Source organism: Triturus cristatus, chromosome 5_2 (assembly GCF_964204655.1).
Source record: "Triturus cristatus chromosome 5_2, aTriCri1.1, whole genome shotgun sequence".
Classification (NCBI taxonomy): Eukaryota; Metazoa; Chordata; class Amphibia; order Caudata; family Salamandridae; genus Triturus; species Triturus cristatus.
In genome coordinates, this window is record NC_140588.1 from 497806187 (window position 1) to 497822407 (window position 16221).

At 43.8% G+C, this 16221-nt stretch overlaps 1 protein-coding gene across 2 annotated transcripts in view; it reads right to left on the minus strand.

The window, feature by feature from the left end:
- Window positions 1-16221, minus strand: part of BBS9 (Bardet-Biedl syndrome 9) — a 1933935-nt gene that overhangs the window by 645105 nt on the left and 1272609 nt on the right. The window lies entirely within an intron of this gene.

The following is a 16221-nucleotide window of genomic DNA, read 5'->3' on the forward strand; positions in this document are numbered from 1 at the left end:
CACCTAATTTTATTCACCTGCTTCAGCGAAGGTGCCAACTCTCTTTTGCCAAGGGTGTCATATGCACAAGGGCTCTGGTGCTAAGGCAAGGCCAAAAATTCACTTTGGAAGAAGCTGGCATATACCAACTTGTGTTTTTAGAACACGCTATGGCAGACAAATCTCAAAAAATCAATTACACATTTTCTCTTTTCCTAAATCATCTAGGAATGAAAGATTATAAACATTCACACAGTGACATGTTTTGATGACAGCCCAGTGCTGTGGCCCTGCCTTTGCTGAGCACGGGCATCCCTTGAATCACTCTGGCATGTGCCTCCCTGATTTCATTCTGATGTTTTGTGTCCTGGAGTTGAGAGACGACTACCGTCATTTAGCGGCGCCCTAACTTGCTTTTAGGCGGGAAAACGGATGTCATTTGGGTCGCTCGTGTTGGGGGGAGTAGAAATTGAAATGCAACAGATGGCAGAAGAACACAGCCAGTTTAAGCAGAGAATCCGATATGGGTTTGGCCAGGCAGGTCAGAGGAGATAATGACTTTCACAAAGGAACACTCAGCAAAGCCATCTGCTCATGACCTTTAAGGGCTAACTCATGCCCGAGGCCCATTTCAACAACAGGTTCATTACAAGGATATGACCACCCGTAAACCCTGCTGGAAGGAAGCATACAAAAGGCGCAGCCTGCTGAGGTGAACTGAAGATGCAAACACCGCGCCGCGTGACAGGCTTCTAGATGAAGTTTTATTGCCTGAAGGTAAAAGGAACACCAATCTCTTAATGCATTTATAAGCAGCAGAGCAGAATGTGATAATCCACTGGGTTTACAACTGATTACTTTTCTGAGTGTCCTGTAATTGTGAGACATCGCTCTCACCTTGCAAAATCTTTATGCAAACAAGGTCTTAAAGCTCACTGGAGTCATTTCAAAAGCACAGTGCTTTCACGCAGAGCCTCGCTGCCTCTCTTTGCCAGGTTAACTAACAAGTGGTGAGAGAAGTGACAGACCAAATCCGAGCGTTATATGAAAAGGCTGCACACACTGATGCGCCGTACGGGGCAGTGCAGACTTGAAACCGGTGAGGAAACGAGAAGAGAGGAAACGAGAAGAGAGGAGGCGAGAAGAGAGGAAACGAGAAGAGAGGAAACGAGAAGAGAGGAGGCGAGAAGAGAGGAGGCGAGAAGACAGGAAGCGAGAAGACAGGACGCGAGACGAGAGGAGACGTGGGCCATCAATAATGATGGCCAAGAAAGAGCTCTATGAAAGGGAGTCACCACAAGATTGGGTTTTATGTGAGAATGTGACGTGTGAGTAAAGAGGACAAGAATTAAGAAAGAGCAATAGAGCAATAGCATTTATGAGTGGAACTGGGATAGGGTGACCATATTTTGAAAAACACAAAGGAGTACTTCTCACAAACAGAGAAGTAGGACAATCCTTATTTTTTAGCTACAGCAGGGCACAGAGTGACTTGACTGACCGCATGAGCTGGAGTGCTGACACCTGAAGAAGGTACAGAGAGTAACCACGGTACACCTGAAGAGAAAAATAATACGGAATCCACTTTAGAATACGAGTAATGGAGGGAGAACTGGCTGAGTGAGACTGTGAGCAAATGTAAGAGGAAACCCAGGGCATTAGGTTACGGTAGAAGCTGGAGAGGTTCTGCCAAGAGGACCACGGTAGAAGCTGGAGAGGTTCTGCCAAGAGGACCGATGCCCTGGAGCTCACCCATGATGTGAAATCAGAGGTGGCATGGGAGAGGGACAATAGTGGTACAGGGGATAGACATGGTTCTGGTTCTTGAGAAAGTGACATATGAACAGCCAGGGGATACTCCTGTAAACATTGGAAATTCTTTGGGAAATGGCACAGATATTTCAAGGTGGAATGAAGCACAAGACTACATGTCTCTAATGACACATGGGTTAGGAGTGTAGGAACAAACTGACAGCTATTCTTGCATGTCTTTGTTGAAATATGACTAACCTAACATAGATGTCGAACAGCAAGCCGAAATGCCTGTTTGGAGTACAAGGAAGTGTGCCGTGTGCTGAAACTGAAAATAAAAATATGTACACCAAATACCTGCCACAGGACATGGACGAATCAGAAACATCAGTAGGACATCAAAGTGGAATTATAAATGCCCTGTTAGGAAGAATAAATGGCAGAGGGGTTTGGGAACACTGTGAGACATTTTCATTGGATGCATATTGATGCCTTTCCTGAATCTTTTAGTATTTGGCTTATTTATTTAATTTACAGCCTGAATCAATTCGACTTGATTTTGAAATATGGTCTCGCTATCACACATCTTTATCTTTTTGACCACAACATTTGGAGTTAACACTCTGCACTCATTTTAATTTCACGTCAGAAAATGTATCACTTTTGCATAATTTTAAAACGTACAAAATCCATTTATATATTATGATGAGGGCTCCCGGTTTTATGGTATTTATTTTTTGGACATTTCCATCTGTATTTATCCATATTTATTTTTTGCAAATGTTATCTGTATTTATCCATATGTATTTGGGATTTTATAGAAAAATTAAATTAGTATATTTCCACATTTATTTAACCGGTAAATATGCACACATGCTTTATAATGCCTACCAGATTTCAATGCTGTAACACCCACAGAAAATAAATCAATGCACTTATAAGAAAATGTGCACATTTTAGTATCACCCTTGCACTTATCTACTGCTGTTAAAGCCTCTTTACTAAAAAACCTTTCTTTTTTCGCTCTCTCACCTATCAATCCACACAGCTATTGGCCTGGCAGTCATGGCAGACAGTACTTAAAATTACTCAAAAATGCAACCCAATTTCCGTTTTTATCCACATTTAAAAATCAATACAGACAAGAAAATATATGATTTTTTCTGTATTTATCTGTAAAAATCAGTAAAAACGGAAAACAGGGAGCCTTAATTATGATTATTACCACACTCTCGTACAATTATAAAAACTATCTACCTTTTAGAATCCAGGCAGTGAGCTCATTCACAGTAAAATTGATGGTCTTCTAAATAAGGGGCACTGTACAAAACTCATTTTTAACTTTTTCACTTGTATGGTGGACCTCCATTGATTAACTACTAGGAGCTGGGGATCTGGCTTAAGCAATTTCTCCCATTTGATCCTCAAAAAATACACACAAAAAACAAAAACAAGTTTACCTAAAATATACACTAATTATTAAATATTTAATTTAATTCTAGAACAGAAAATATACAAAAAAGGACATTTTACTTTTAATGAGAAGTTTGAAGCTCTTCATACTTTGGTTTCATTTCTAAAACAAAAAGCGATATGCTAGACTTTAGCAATTCACTTTGTTTTTTGCGCTTCCAATGCATGGTCTCCTTTTGTCGGTGCACATTAGAGTATCAGGTGATGCCACCAATCACCTATACTAAATATTTACTGTACTTGTGATGCTTCTACAAATTTAGCTACGGTTACCAACTTAGCTTTAGCCTCCAAATTCCTTAACATTTACAGAGCATTTTCAAATCTCCAATTTTACATTTTGATTACTTTATGTGTATACATTTTATTAATCTTCTAATATAATTTTTTTTTTTTCTGAACTGTTGCAGTCGCCTGAATATGCGCCCGAGACCACAGGTTATGAACCGCTGTTCTAGACATATATGAAGGACACCATCATAATAGTATGGGCACTTGTGAAATGAATGAAATGACCGACTGGCATCATGTCGGAGACGGGACCGCCTGACGTCGCCGGCCCGCTTCCCTAATTATTATTCTATATTTTTGGGGGGAGTTTTATACAGCGCGCACCTGACCCGAAGGTATTAGAGAGCTTTACATAAGCACCAGTTGCATTACAGACGGACACAATCATTTTGTTAGGCATAGGGAGATGAAGTGATTTGCTCAGAATCACAGGATGATGAGCATCCCTGCCGAGACTCAAACCCGGTTCCTCAGCTTCGAGATCGACCACTCTAACCGTTAAGCCACATCCTTACACCACCTTCATGGGGGTCGGAATGGACATATTTCCTATGTGCTGTGGGCTGCAGCACAAGCCTCAATAGGAAAATTATGGCTGTGCCTGCTACACGATGCAAAGATGTATGGGGGCACCACAGGTGCCTACAGGCCTCATAGCGGAAGCCGCAGGGGGATGGGAGCCCTGCTAGGGAGCCCGAAAGTCCTTTTCCGTGGTCAGACCGCCATAGAAAGGCTGTCGGAAACGTGCATCGTAACACCTACGCTGGTGCCTGAGCAGGCACTGCCTCCATTCTGGGGATTACAATCTGCCCTCCTCCTGACGGGCTCCTTGAGCCTGTCGGAAGCAGAGCAGATTACCCCCACAGGCATCGGTCGGACCGCCTATATCCAAATACGGCGGTCGGATGGATGCCTCAGTTGACAGGCGGAACGCCACCGACAAGCTGTCAGATGGCCTTCCGCCCGACATCGTAATGGGGCCCTCAGTCTCTTTATCAAAGTTATGGGTCCCTCTATCCTTAAACATGGGCTACCAATGGAGAATGGACTCTCGTTCTTTAAAAACTGTTAACAAAAATATGTTATGCTTTAACTGTAGCCCAAATATAATATATTCTGAGAAAAGCAAAAATTATTAGAGTAGCCAAAACTTTGTTTATACGTCAATGAAAAAATATCAAACGAATCGCCATGATGTAAGCTGCCTATTAGGGATTAATTGAGTTTTGCTGTAAATGCAATTGATGCCAAGATTATTATAAACAGTTTTTTTAATAATTGTTTGAGGGTGTACTAGCAATTGAAATATATAATTGGATTTTGTAAATGAATAATTTTTTTATTCAAATGAAGGAAAACAAAAAGTATTTTTGACTTATTAAAATGAGTTTAAACAACTATTTACTCGAAACATCATGGTCAAAAAGATAAAACTGTTTGATAGAAACATTACATTTCAAAAGAAAGAGAAATTGGATCTACCTATAGATTAAAACATTGTCAAATGCAACGAAATACATAAAATATACCAACATATCTAATGAGCTAAATACTCACCATGAAAGGCCAAACCGATAATTGACAGCTGCATGTCAGGACTGGAAGAGAGCCTATAAGAATATACCAGGGGCCGACTGGAACCCAGACACTGCATTATAGTCAAGAGGGCAGATCCATGGCACAGGAACAAGCAGATACACCAAAAGAGTTACACATGTGCAGGCAGCATTTACAGCAATTGTAGAGCAGCAGAATACAGACAGAACCAGCTCAACTGCAGAGCAAGCAATAAAAACAAGGGAATTTATATGCATCCCTCCACTTCCATGTTTGCCTGACTCCCCCTCATGCCCACCACTGTAAGCCAACGCAACCTGAACAGCGACAATATTGTGCCCCAGATGTTGCATAGCCTTGGGTGAAATATTAATTTTTGTTTATTTATGAGTCAGCAAAGATCCTTTCAACTTGTGTGCACTAACTAACATGCTCCCCCAATAAGGTTAATTTGAAAGGATTCAGGATTTGCGCATACTGCTTAACTCCTTTTCTACTTTTGAGCACTCGCTCTGTTTCAGGCCAGCAAGGAGGATCTCATGTAGCACCTTTTCTGAGTTGATGGTTGTGTGCTCCCAGGTTGAATCTGTCACTCATTTTCTCAATCCATGAAGTCAATACCTAACTGCTAACCTTCAGGACAATAAACTTGTTGGATGTATGGCCAAGTATGTCCAATGAAAGGGCAGTAGGGGCTACTGTTCAGAGAATTTGAGAATACACAAACACTCTGAATTCAATGGCATACCGGGATCACGGGTCAATCGTGGCTTTCTGTTTCCTGCCCTGGTATCACCTCCTGTCCTTGCCCCAAGTCTTACCAGTCTCTAGTATTGCTCTTGCGTGTCTGTCCTGAGAACATGCACTCAAACAAGAGACATAGTTAAATGCAGTTGTGATGCTGTTTGTCATGTAACATGGGTTAGTGCAGGGCATACAGAGTGGGAGAAAAAGAGGTTTCCTGGATGTTAATTCCCTTGATTTCCCTCCCATCTCCACACTCTTATTTGGTAAACGAAACAATGGCATTTAGCATCTCTGGTACGAGCTGGGGTGGCTCCTCCACTAGGGCAGACGAGCGTCACCCCACTGCTTTCTCTATTACCATTTTATGTTTGCTTTATGCATTGTAGGAGGGCAGGTGGACATGGCTGCTCTGCTCTTTGACCAGGGCAGGGGGGAGTGGTTTGCCCACTCCTGAGTGCGCAAAGTCTGTTTGATCCGCCCTCTCGGGCCGCCCAAACCAGTCATGCGCACGCTGGCCTTCTCCATGCAGGCTGCATTCCAGCCTGCATGGAGAATATGCCCACCCCACTAGCCCCTGGCTTGGCGCCGTCCCAACCAATCACAACGCTGCATGGCTTAAGGAAGGGAGCCTGGCTGCCTGCTTCCTGTTATTCTCGGCGGCAGGTGAGCAGGAGCAGAGAAGACGCGGGACCCAGCGGAAAGGTAATTTAGAATTTTTTTATTTTTTATTTCCCCGTGACACCCCGCAAATCCCCCCCCCCCCCCCACCGTGATTCCTCGCATCTGCCCCCCCACCCACGAGCCATGCCAGCCGCTACTGGTACGATGACCCCTGCTGCTTGGTATCTTCTCATTTCCATCCCTCAGGTCACTCAGCACGTCAGTTGCTAACATTACTGCACATCAGAGTGGGTGACGCGAACACAATCAATTAACTGGGCCACTACAACAGATGCTGAATCCACCCCTTACCAGCAACACAAGCACACTCATGAGAGTGGACATACAACTCTACTTTTAACAAGGTTAAGTGGAATATCTAGCACAATGTGTGTTCTCCTTGTGATCTATAACCTCCATAATCAGTAGCTTTTGTTTTAAACACAAAAGGGTCTAGTGAAAAAGGAACTGTAACATAGCTCCAACATTTCTGGCAAGCACAACATAAAAGTTCACAGTATATACAATTCAGCACAGGCTCCCAGATGAAAAGCACACGGTCAGAAAAACTTGAGTAGATCATACACGATACATGTTTTTTTCTTTGCTCCAGGCTCCCACGGACTTGTAGGTCTGAAGGGAAATCAGTAACACAGGTGCAATGGAAAAAACCCATTTGTTTCAACCAAGATCTCGAGTCAAAAATGCTAAACTTTCACCCTGAGTCCTGTCACAGGGGTATGAAGCTGAGGTGCTGGCACTGATCCCAGAATATACAACATGCTTTTCAATTTCGCAAATAACCTGCTAAACTGAGGCCTTGGTTCATTTCTTTATTCAGTAAAGTAAGGGGGCTACGTCGTCCCTTTTACTTAGTGACCCATGTAAATCTTTTCAAGGGCTTTTGTCCAAAACAATTCCATGAAAACTTGTTTGGAAAAACAAAATAGTACAGTATTTAAAAGGGCCGATCACTTTCCGCAGCGCAGCATGTAAGGGTGAAGATACTTCACCCATATTTAGAGTTTTTCTGTCCTTATATGTTTATGCATTATTACCAACGTGCAGAATGTGGATTTACCCTTCATTCTACAAATATACACTCAAATAGTGCTGTTACATTGGAAAGAAAATTCCTTTAACGTATAGAAGTGTATTTTTCTAACTGTTAACTAGACCTCAATTTAGGTCCAGTTACTTTCTTTTTCAAAATGAATATCTGGAATGCCTTTCCCCCCGCACGTTTCACTGTTCATTATTTCTGCAGCACACAGTAAAGCAGAGCCATGTTTGTTAATTTCCATTGACATATGGCCCGGTATTTGCGAGTCCCCGCCCCACGAGACACCCCCATTCCATCTCTCTCGATTCCCAAGCTGAGTCCGTTCGCATCTGGCTCGCTTCTTCTTGCGATCTAGTCGCACCGCTCAGAAAAGTAAAAAAGGTTCGTCCCTTTGACGCTCATAAATGGTTCTCTCCTGAGCTTAAAACGCTCAAACTTGATCTCAGGCGGTCGGAACGCCTCTGGAGACGTAACTACAGTCCATCTCGGCGCGTCAAATACAAAACACTTCTTTCAGATTACAAAAAAGCGATCCTCGCAGCAAAAACTTCCTACTTCACTGGAAGAGTGGCTTCAGCTGTCAATAAACCTCGGGAAATTTTTTCCCTGGTTCATGCCCTAGCCACCTCCGATCGCTCCACTTCCGGCCCCGTTCCCTCACAAACCCTTTGCTCCTCACTCAATGATTTCTTCATTGATAAAATCATGAAGATCAAAGCCAATATTCCCTCTGTCTCTCAACCTCGCCTTGTTTCTCCCTTCCCCCCTCCTCTTCCCTCCTTTGCCTCCTTTCCTCCCATATCTTTGGAACTATTTTCTAAACTCCTGGCCAAAGTCAGGTCAGGTTCTCCTGCCGACTGTGCGCCAGCCCGTATCCTTAAAACTCTATTCACCAGCTGTTCTGCCCCCCCTCTTGCTCTTCTCAACTCTTCTTTGACTTTGGGCTCTGTTCCCTCTTCTTTTAAATCTGCTATTGTTCTTCCCATTCTGAAAAAAACTGGCATGGATCCTTCTCTTCCCTCCAACTTTCGTCCTATTTCCCTACTTCCATATCTTGGCAAAATTCTTGAGGCACATGTCGCCTCTTGCCTCTCCTCGTATGTTGAGCAGAATGGCCTTTTGGCATCTCATCAGGCCGGCTTCCGCCGGGTCATTCCACGGAGGGAGTGGTCCTTGCGGTTCTGGATGAGCTCAAGGGGAAAGCCGATCTCAACCTCCCCCAAGCCCTGGTCCTCCTCGATCTGTCCGCTGCATTTGACACGGTCGACCACTCCATCTTGCTCGACCGTGTCAGATCAGCTGGTATTCGGGGGGTGGCCTTTTCCTGGATAGCATCCTTTCTTCGGGATAGGTCCCAGGCGGTTCATCTTTCTGGCTTTGCGGCCCCCTCCCGCCCGGTCACCTGTGGCGTTCCCCACGGCTCCTCTCTTTACCCCTTACTCTTTAATCTTTATATCCAACCCCTTATCACTTCCCTTCTTGAGCTTGGAGTCTCTGTTTATAACTATGCCGATGACCTACAGCTCATTTTTGATTTATCCTCTTCTCCTGTTTCTCTTCCTAAATTTTGTTCCACTTTAGTTTTTATTTCTGAGTGGATGAGCGCTAACCATCTGAAACTCAATCCTGATAAGACGGAACTTGTCCTCACTGGTGGTCCCTCTAACCCTTGGTCCCCTGCACACTGGCCCCTTTCTTTTGGCCCCCCTCCCTCACCTGTCCCTTCGGTCCGTACCCTTGGCATCAAAGTCAGTCATGATCTTTCGATGCATAGTCAGATTAGCTCGGTCGTCTCTACTTGTTTTTTGTCCCTTCGTCTTATCCGGAAGATCTCTCGGTTTTTTTCTACGGATGCCCTTAAAACCATAGTCCTGGCCCTTGTCATCTCCCGCATTGACTATGGCAATGGCCTGTACGTAGGCATTCCCGCCTTTCAATCTCGCAGACTTCAGGCCATTCAAAACCAAGCTGCTCGCCTCATTCTTTCCCTTCCCAAATCCTCTCACATCACTCCTGCCCTTAAAACCCTTCATTGGCTTCCTGTTCACTTCCGTTCTTTTTTCAAACTGGCCTGCCTAGCCTTTCAGGCCCATTCCCGCTCTGCCCCCTCCTTTATCTCCTCTCTCATCTCTCCCTATGCACCTTGCCGCACTCTTCGCTCTTCTTCTCTCTCTCTCTTACACATTCCTCGTACCCGCAAATCCAGGACCGGAGGCACTCGCTTCTCGGTTTTGGCTCCTCAGCTCTGGCACAGTCTTCCCCTCTCTATTCGCTCCATCCCCATTTACTCCCATTTTCGTAAAGCTTTAAAAACCTTTTTTTTCTCTCAGGCTTTTTCTTCCTAGTCCTTCGGCCCGATTGATGTGAGTCCTGATCAGGTTTCAGCGCCAGGAAGCCGCTTGGCCGCAGTGCGCTTTATCAAATACTTTTTTCATTTCATTTCATAAGGGTCTCGTGGGTAGCCCCTCACTTCCCCCTTCCGAGGCTTAGATCAGACAAAACGGAACTTTACATTTGGAGTAAGGGTCGTAATAACCCCAGCCATATTTTATTAAAAGACAACATATTAAAAGATTCTCATATATCGATACGCAGAATCCCACCCTAATAATCGGGCCAGTATTCATACAGCAAAACGTATGTACAATGTTGTGGATGGCTAACCTTAAAAAGATTCTAATACATAGCCATTCCTCATCCGAAACAAAAAAATATATACAGTACTTTTGTCTCTGCGTATCCCGAATTGAGTCTATGGGCAAGGTTATGACTGGTCCAACTACGTGCTAGCCCATCTCCCCTCCACCTCCCCCACGGAGACCTTGCGCAGGAGGCCTATCTCCCCAGAAAGCTTACCTACCTTGGGCACCCCCTATGCCTTCAAATACTACCCCCAAGGGGCTACGCTGTTATGCTAACTTGGGGCTCATGCATCCGTGCAGGGACTGGCCGCAAGGGCCTACTGAACACGTGCACTTCCTTACCCCCCGCACTCTCTACCCTACTGGCCGTAAGCACCCCCTGGAGTTCCATGAGAGACCGCTGTCCCCCGGGTATCCCCATTAACGATGATGATGCCTACTAACGACCGTAAATGCCCCACCAATCATGACCTTACCGCAAACTAAGGATGCCATACCATAAAATACGACAATAGGCTGCCCTGCAAAAGAAAATTGTTTGGATACACAATGCAGCCATCGATAGACAGGAAATAATTCGCAACCTGTAGAAGAAGAACGAAAACCTGGACCAAGTGAAAAACAACAAATCACTCAATCTACTGCCTTGGGGATGGTGGGTGGGCAAAAAACGTGGAACAGGAGCTCTTCTGTGCCCCTGCGCAACGAGAGGCAGCCAGTAGGGTGCAGTGGCAGTGGTAGGTCAGGAGCAGCGAGGAAAAGAGCATCCTGCCGCTCCAAGGCCCCTTCTAAAAGGGGCCTGTGAAACCTGCATGAACCGGCTGAGTCTTCACCTCTTGCACCGCAGTCAGCCAATTACAGCACGAGGTTGGGGCTGGTGCCGGTGACATCATTGCACCGTCAGTAGCCATGCCCTCCCTTCCTGGCGAGGACTGGCACAACCGCCATAGTTGTGGCGTGCCCGAATCCGTGCGCCACCTTCGCCATTGTTCTTGCTGTTCTCAATGAATGCAACATTTCAAGGATCTTCTGCTTGCTCAATGTGCCCTATTCATTCATAATAGTTTGCAGTTAATCATGTAACCTGTTTGCCCTGCCATATCCAGATTAGCATAGTGTGGGTAGAATCAATATTCATGTAGTGTGATAGTGCAAAGGCAATAGGATGTTTAGTAAAACTGTGCTCTGATTTTGCACAAATCTGTAAAGCACTATTTGCTGACAGCCTCTATGGCTGACTCTGTATCGTATCTTTGTTGATCTAGAACTTAATTTTTGTGTGAGACCTCACTTAATATACTGGATTTTTGATGCGTTCAAAAGTGCCTCACCACAGGAACACACTGCCTCATGAACACCGACTCCGATTCATCAATCCGTGGGAAAGTCATTGAGGTACATTTTGGGGAATTCAAATTAAGGGCTTCCCTGTGCCCACACTCACACACTTCTATAAGACTTGAGATGCCGCGAAGGCCCTAGAGAAACGAGTTTGTCAATTTTAGTTTTGGGACTGTCAACACAGCTTTATTTTCTTGGGGATGAGATGTCGGGCATGGATTTAAAAGTTGGGTAGTAGTCTAGTCTAAGAATAGGGAGGAGGAGTCCTAAAGATGTGGATGCTGTTTTCCGTTTTACCTTTTTTTATTATTCTCTATGTGATAGTGATTTGTAAAATGCTGAATCTTGGGCCAGATGTACAATGCATTGTTCTGATTGCAAATGTCTCGATTCACTGTATTAGGCTAATAGCGAGCAGAATTTTTTTTTAAAGGTAAAAAATGCAAAATACAATTCGGTAACTTATTACAAAACCATATTTTGCATTTGCGATTCGGTATTAGGAAGAGGCGTGTTTAGGGCGTCCCTTCCTAATACTGATTCGCAGTGGTATGTGTGAATGCTTCGCGACCAAAATGTGGACGCAAAACATTTGCATTTTACCACCTACTTCAAGTAGGTGGTAAGTACCCCATTAGCAAATAGAGTGAATGTTTGGCAAAAACATTTTTTGTGAGTGTTTATAAAGACATTTTTTGTGAATGTTTGTAAAGAAATGTTTTACGAGCAGGTAGTGTACCACGGACCACTGCCTACTCTTAAAAAATGAAAAGAAAGCTTTTCATTTTTCTTTTTGAAATGCATCTACGGGCTGCATTACCAAAAATTGCTTTATTGAAAAGGAATCACAGACATAGTTTGCATTTCCCAGTGGGTTGCAAACCAAGACCTACCTCATGAATATTAATTAGGTAGGTCTATTAGCGACCCAGAAGGAGTCGCAAAATGTGTTAAACACACATTTGTACGAGCTGCTCACTATTTGGTAATCGCACACACTTACCTTAGTACATCTGGCCCCTAGCCCCTTGTTCTGTTTTCTTAACAGAAACCGTTGTGCTTTTTGCGAATGCCATTTTCCTGCCATATTTTTTTTTTTTTTTTTTTTAAAGAAAGAAACGTACTATTTCGACGGGGTAAACTAAGTGCACCAGTATTACAAATGTTCTGACTGCTCAGGGGAATGGCGAGTGATTAGAAAATAAATGTGCAAAGAGGAGCAATGAAAAACCTTAGTAAAATACAGCACTTCCAAATCAAATGCCTGTTCTACACCAGAGACAGAAAGCTAACAGAAATAATTCTCACTGAATATTTTTAGTTTAGAATGCGTTAATGATGTTTACATTAGAAGTCTCAAGCTAAACTATGTCAGGAATGAGTAGAGCTTGTGCTTTGCCTTCTTGTTCTTGCAGTTATGGACTAGTATAGAGAGTACAATTACTAGTACCAGCCAGTAAGGAAAAAATCAGGATGGGACAAACCTGATGAGGAATAACTTGAGATCTCTGGCTTATAAAAGTAGGATCCGCATCTACTGAGTTCAACACAATGCTCTCACTGCAGATACACTCGTAGTCTGTATAGGTTGTACATCCACATTGTGTGGAGGGATAGTGGTCACTGGCACAGCTGCCGGGAAATGTACATAAGTGCAGATGTACTGTTCCCGTTCGTCCCTGAGTACCAGCCACCTGGGCTTCGCCTTTAGTCTGTTCCAGCTGATCCCCAAATGGATCAATATTAAAGGCCAGAGAATGGCCGAGGTGGGTGGGCCGTTTAAAGGGAGGTGGGCAGCTAAAAAGACAGGTACTGGAGTTCCTGTTGTGAGTAACCTTGTACACATTTGATCTCATGCCCACCACTCAGTGGCGTAACAGAACTTGAGGGGCCCACCCTGCAAAGTACATGGTGCCCCCCAATCCATGCTCTGGGCCCAGTCAGGAGCTCTCAGGCCAAAGGGCAGCCGTCCGTGCACAGTGCCAGAAGGGGACCCTGGAGGTGGTGGGTGCTCCCACACTGCGGGGGCTAATGTTACACCACTGCCACCACTTCCTTCTACAAATAGTATGATTTCAAAGCATTAAAAAAGCACTGGAGGGTTGTGAACTTATACCAAGCATCAGCCACCTCAATCAAATGTTTCTATGCAAAGCAAGTGACCATTAAAGTCAGGAGCAGTCATCCAACAAATTGTGTTTACCAAAAGGGTTAGGCGTGACCCAGGAGATGCTAACATTGATGCTGAAAAAAGCACCTGAAAACACTGTACTTTTAAAAAGCATTGAACCCAACATAGGTTATTGTAAGACCTTGCACTGAATCAAATTGTACGATTTTTTACATATTCTTGCTAGTCACAGCTGCTTTAGAGAAATGCTTTGAAGAAGCTAGAGCCACCATAAGCCGGAAAAAAGACAGGAGCAAAAATAACCTATGTGCTCCAACCATGACCTAAAAGTCCTCCTCACAGACAGATTATGGAGGATCAGCTATACTTCCAATGACGTTTTCTAACAACTGGAAGGAAGGAGTTTTGTTTCTTGCAGAAATCAGAAAAAACATAGGCAAGAAAAGAAGGGTGGATTCTGATGTCTCCTTCAATCTGTTTGGAAATAAAAAGTAGTCAGGACCACTTTCAAAAAGTGGCCCCAAGCAACAGTATCTAAGAATCCAACTTGCATGTGTTTAGTAGCTATGGTTTCGAAAGATTTACTACCAAACACAAAGAATAATATTTCCAAGATAGCAGTTCCACAAATGATGGTATCTCCGTCCTAGTGAAAGTGCCCATCAACCCGATGTGTACACCTTTGTTTTGATGGGAACAACATTCATTCTCAGAGTACCTCTAGACACATGACATCCGTCCAAGGCAACTTAAATGACAGAACTGACCAACTGCAAAAGGCAACATATTATCTAGGAAACATATGTGAAGATTAAAGTGCACTATAGGAGCCAAGTCTCAAATCCTGAGGAAATTGCTTCTTTTGGGAGTTTACAAGGCTGGTCTATTGGACACCTTGAGGATACTAGTGTTTTCTTTGGACAGCTCTAGATGACCCATGCTGCCAGGTTCTGTTAACTGTGGGACGGGTTAAACATCAGACCCAGCTGCTGGGACAGAAAGTTCTCCTCAGTGGGAGAAAATGTGTTCTTTCTCTAACATGTGACTGGGCCAGAAGGGAATCACCACAACCTTCTAAAACAAAAAACTTGATGATCATCCTGAAGATTACAATTGGGGAGGGGAAGTACCAGAGGATAAGATAAAAGCATGTTCAAGAGAACATGGGTCTCTCTTTATCCCGAATGGATGGATGTGCGGGATGCACACATGTACACACACCTGCATTTCAGAGTCCACCAGAGATAGAACCAATGAGGTTGAGAATCCTTTTTTAGAGTAGCATAATTCCACGCCATCTACTTGTTACCAAGAAGATTCATCATTGCAGCAAAGTAAGCAAGGTAAGAGGCAGATGGGTAAATACCACTTCCAGCATCTACAATCATAGCCAGTTTGCAATACAGGCAGGAATGAACACCCCCTGAAACTTTACTATAGATTTGTCCGTCTACAGCAGTTATCTACTTTTCTTTACCAGAGAAATACATCATATGAGGAAGAGGAGGTCCACCTTTAGTTCCAAAATATTTATAAACAGAACTTTGCCATCTGTTGATGAAACTACCAATAAATTGCATCCTCTTAGATGTCACTAGAGAGGTTATGAAGTTCATTAACAGTTCCAGGTCAGGAAAGATGGCAGTTTAACAGATCCTGTTTAATGCATTTTTTTTAACATTGTTTTTTATTGATTTGTTAGCCTCAGAAAACCATAATCCTTTCATAAATGACAGGTAACTAGGGCACTCATATTATATCCACATCCTACTATATTACTACCTCTATGAGGTGGATCATCACTGTGAATATCACTTAGAACAGTAACATTCTGACTGACCGAAAAGTCATGGGCCCCAGATCCTCTGGCTCTCCTTCATTTATAAACCAGCCTTTCTGCAGCATGACCTGATCCATTATACCAGTCTCTTAGTGCTACTTTGCCAACATCGTGCAATATCCCTCCTAGCCACCAAAAAACACAACCCCGCCAATGCTCTTTGCAACCTCCTGTCTGCCCGGCAGTCCATTATCCCTGATGTCAACACCTTGGTTTCTGGGTCAATAGGTATGCCCAAGACAACCGCTAATGAATCATGTATTCTCTGCCAGTGTCTCTGGATGAGCAAACACTCCCATATCACATGATAAAAGATGCCTTTTGCCTCCCTACAGCAAACACAGGTCAAGCTACTTGCTCAGACCATCTGCCAAATCCTCTCTGGACTGTAATTGATCTGATTAAAGCAATTAAATTGTTACCATTCTCAGGTTGGAGTGGATTGCCTGTACCCACCATTATAGAGTCTTGCCATTCTTCATCCTCCAAATCTCTCACGTCTTGTTCCCAGGCTGCATGCGTTTCTATAAGGACGTCTGGGGTGTTAAGGATTAGGGATCTATGCAGTAAAGATATTCCATTACAACCCAACAAGTTGAGGTGCAGCTTAGCTTTTAGTAGTTTAAAATTAGTGACCACTCTTAGTTCTTCTTTATATATGGCCAAGGCATGACAGAGGTGCAGGTCTCTAACGAACTTTACTTTGTGCCGCTCAAACTCTGCTGCCAGGAGCTCAAAGAACTAA